The sequence below is a fragment of the Solanum stenotomum genome, chromosome 12 (assembly GCF_019186545.1).
Source record: "Solanum stenotomum isolate F172 chromosome 12, ASM1918654v1, whole genome shotgun sequence".
NCBI lineage: Eukaryota > Viridiplantae > Streptophyta > Magnoliopsida > Solanales > Solanaceae > Solanum > Solanum stenotomum.
Window position 1 is genome coordinate 43,170,949 of NC_064293.1, and position 4,665 is coordinate 43,175,613.

The 4,665-nt window shown below is 35.0% G+C and overlaps 1 protein-coding gene and 1 pseudogene across 1 annotated transcript in view; both read right to left on the bottom strand.

Moving 5' to 3' along the window:
• LOC125848450 (uncharacterized) overlaps positions 1 to 4,665 on the bottom strand; it is a 22,539-nt gene that overhangs the window by 15,870 nt on the left and 2,004 nt on the right. The window lies entirely within an intron of this gene.
• LOC125848451 (uncharacterized) overlaps positions 2,053 to 4,665 on the bottom strand; it is a 4,652-nt pseudogene continuing 2,039 nt past the window's right edge.

Below are 4,665 nucleotides of genomic sequence, written 5' to 3' on the forward strand. Positions count from 1 at the left end.
GTATAAATTATAGGAATCACATATTATAAGTACTAAATAACATTCTATCCCTTCTAGTTTTCTATTTACCAAAAATCCCTTAAAAATGATGTTTGCGGGATACATAGCGTTGTACACAGGATACATTAGGTTTGATACATTCCACATAGCGGGATACATAGCATTGTGCACGGGATACATTAGGTTTGATACATTCCACATAGCGGGATACATAGCGTTGTGCACGGGATACATGCGGGATACATAACGTTGTGCGTGGGATACATAGCGTTTGATACATTCCACATAGCGGGATACATAGCGTTGTGCACGGGATACATAGGTAAATAAGGGATTTTTGAAATTTTTGAAATAAGTAGGGATAAATGGATATTAAGGTAAGTAGAGGAGTGTAGTTAAGTAATTTGTCCAATATATATTCCCGCATATTTTTAAAATTAAAAGTCTTTATGTTTTTTAATATTTTGGCAAGAAAAAGTGGGATTCCTAGTTAAATAGGAATAGGAAACCAAATTAAAATAGCTTTTTTTTTTTTTTATATAGGTTTTGTTGTTGTATTATAAATACGTATATGGGGAGGTATTAAGAATTTCAAAGTTAGGTAAATTTGATAAGTAGAGAAACGGAAAATAATTTCAAGGATTGATACCATATCTGAGAAGAATAGGGAATTGAGATAGATGAAGAAGAACAACTTCAACCATCTCTTTTCAATTCCTATCCTCCTCAGATCTGATTTCAATTCATTGAATTAACGCTCTACAACAAAGCAACAACAAATAGGTATGATCTTCTTTATATTCTTGTTTCATGTTATATTGATATACGTACATATTTGTTAAATCCGATTGTGTGGTCGTGTTTATAATAATCTTTAGAAAATCTTTACGCTTTTTTGTTCAATTTGGCGGCATCAACTTAGCTTGTACCAATCGATTAGGTTTTCCTGTATATATGATTTGCTTGGGAGAAAAGAAATATTTTCAATGTTTGAAGCCCTATCTGAGCGGCATAAGGGATTCAAATACGATTTTATTCATTGAATTAACGTTCTACAACAAAGATCCTCATATACGATCCGACTCATTGAATTAACGTTCTACAACAAAGCAACAACAAGTATGATCTTCTCTATATTCTTGTTTCATGTTGTATGTCATGATCTTCTTTATATTCTTGTTTCATGCTATATCGACATACATACATATTTGTTAAATTCAATTGTGTCATCGTGTTTATAATAATCTTTACGAACATATTTGTTAAATTCAATTGTGTCATCGTGTTTATAATAATCTTTACGACTATCTTGAAAATCTTTACCCCTTTTTGTTCAATTTGACGGTATCAACTTAGATTGTACCAATCGATTAAGTTTTCCTGTATATATGATTTGCTTGGGAGAAAAGAAAGGGCTCACAGCATTATAATCGACTTCTGATCAAATCTTGACAAGTTCTTGATTTTAACAATTCTTTTTCTTGCGTAAAGATGATAAGTAAAACATGAAGGTAACTCTAGTCGGGGTATTAGTTCTGTTACTTTTGTAGATGTAGTCCTACGATTATTTAGTTGTGATTTGTTACTTTTGATGGAATTATTTCTATTAGTAGTCGCATTAACTGTTTCTAATTGTGCAGGGACAAAGATCATGATCACAAAATTATAATTCTGCAAGCACAGAGTAAGTTTGTTATGCGACCTTTGTACATTAATAGGCTATGGTCTTATCTGCATGTGGTAGTTATGAAGCCTGGCATTGTTCTTTTATGAAGAAGAGAATCAGTCGACAGTTGAAATAAAGATGTCCATGTGATTTATGAGGTAGGGGCAGAAATACTCTCAGTTGAGGATGTGTATTCTAAACATCTTACATTTTATCTTTCTAAATTGATCGTTCAGTTGACTTTGGAAACTTGTAATGCCTTCAGATATGATCAAGAGAATCAGCGGACTATTGAAATAACACTTTCACTTGTGATTTCAGTGAAACTCTTCATTGGCCCTCCTTATATTTTCAATGTTTGAAGCCCTATCTTTGGGGTACAAGGGATTCAGATATGATTTTATCGGTCTTCAATCCCTATCCTCCTAAGATATGATTTAATTCATTGAATTAATGTTCTACAACAAAGCAACAACAAAGAGGTATGATCTTCTCTTGTTTCATGTTATATTGACATACGTACATATTTATTAAATCCGATTGTGTCGTCTACAATCTCGTGTGTTATAATAATCCTGGATGTTAACAACTGTCTTGAAGATTCGAAGCTTTCCCTTTTTGTTAAATTTGGCGGCATCAACTTAGCTTGTTGTCGTCTGGACACTTCCGCCTCAACTCTTCAAGAAAGTCGGGAGGAATTGTTGGATCAGGTAAACCTGTCCCCGTGAAATTTACTGAGCCTGGGCCGAATAAATTGACAACCAATCCTCCCAATGTTATGTGCTCCTTCAAATGATAAAAAAACAAAAAATAAAAGAATTTCAGAATATGTATATTCCAAAAAAGATGCAGTGAATGAAGATTAAAGAAGTGGGATTAAAAAGATTTACCAAGAAGGGCCACTGTTTCCCTCTCATCAGATCCTCTGAGCGAAAATAGTCTAAGAGTTTCACTGATATTCCCATTTGGTCGTGGAATTTCAAAACTATACTCCAAATTTTATCATAAAATTCTTTAGGAAAGAAACAACAGAGATTAATTCAATACCAATATAAAACTTATTCTACTTCCAATTGGGACAAGACATAAATAAAGCAATGCTCAATCTGGAAGCTCAGGAGTAATTGATACAGCTACATAGATTTCAAAGAAGCTAGCACCACCTAGGAATAAGTTACAACTTTTTAGTATTAACTATGTCGAGCCAGTATATGTGAAAAAGATTCTATCTACGAACAAACAAGAGGGTGGGGAGAAAAGGATACCCTAACTAAAAACTCGATAAGTCACATTGGAGTTTATTCAGGAAGTGGATTGACTTCTCACACTTGGTGGCGGCATTTTACTAGAATCATCTGATAGGGTGATTTGTCACTAGACTTGCAGACAGCTTCATCAAACTCCTCTTCTGTGTTCATCTTTCTCTTCTTTGCTGCAGATTCAGAATTATCTTTCCCAGTTTCACTGCTTTCCTCTTTCTGCCCACTCTTTTCCTCTTTCCCTTTCTCTGGTTGAGGTCCGAAATCCGACACAAATAATGGTGCTTCTCTTTCACTCAACCGACAGAACACTTGTTCAACAGTTTCACTTATTTACTTCCCTATTCCTTTACTATCCAAAATAAGCTCCCAAACCGATTTAGAGGCTTTCTCAGGCACTGAAGTCCTTCAGGAAAAATTGGGCAAGCAGAGAACAGAAACCAAATTATTGACAACCAAGAAAATATTGAGCAAGCAGAGAATAAAACAACAACAACATACCCAGTGGAATCCCACTAGGTGGGGTCTGGGAGGGTAGGGTGTACGCAGACCTTACCACTACCTCGTGGAGGTAGACAGGCTGTTTCCGGGAGAACATCAAATCTAAGTGACAGGAGAGCTATATATAAAACATAACAACCAATCCAAAAGATAGTGTATAATCAACAAATGATACAATAACATCAAGAAAGTAATGTGAGGAGTGAAACGCAGTAAACAGCAAAACGGCTAGGACTACTCCAAACGCTAACAGCCCATACCCTTGCGAGGGACGGCAACACGCTAACCCTACTAACCTTCCACCTTAATACGCGAATAGAAACCAAATTATTGACAACCAAAAAAATAAAAGACAACTTCATAAGGTGAGCACTTATTCTTTGCCTCGTAATCTTAGCATTAATTCAAACCAAAATGAGTACAGTGATCATCTCTACTTGTTCAGCCAGCAAGGTCTGAAGCGTTTAAAATAGATAAAAGCATTGACACTCTGATTTTATGCAGCTGAAAATTTGTCAATTCTTAAATGAGATTATGTGGGGGGAATAATTCTAGAATAAATTAAGAAGAACAGTGGCAAGCACGTGGAATTTTCAGCATAATTGCATCCTAAGCAGGGTGTGCAGGAGCAATGAGCATCTCCAAGTCCTGGTAAAAGTATAGGAGCAGATTAAATCTGACTAACTTGGATATTGGACAAGATTCAGTTTTCTACCAAATATACACTATAAACGAACAACATTGATTAAGATCACAGAATTTTCAAGCTCTAATTATAAAGCATCAGCAATTCCAACAACAGATGTCTAATATCAAGATCCTGAAAACCTCTGTTTAAAAACTTCCATATCAATCAAACACTTGCTGAGATGTCACACAAGGTCAAGGAACTTCCTTGAAATGCCTTTTTGCTCTTCCTATATGTTTAATGCACCCAAAACCAACCCACATTTACATGTACCGCCAGAGATATGTCTGACCTTCAACCAAAACAGTGTATTATAACAACTGTCTCAATCTCAAGCAAGCTGAGGTCGGGTGAATGAATCCTCAATATCATAAATGCTCTATTTGGGTCGATAATATTTCAATACTCCGCACTTGAGGAATATCTCAACCAAAGTAGTGCAAGCAAAACAAAATACTAAATTTACCATATGGACCACTTTTATAAGTATAATCAGACAAAATAATAATTCCCCCAATGTATTTCAATTCAGTTTTTTTTTTTTTTTTTTT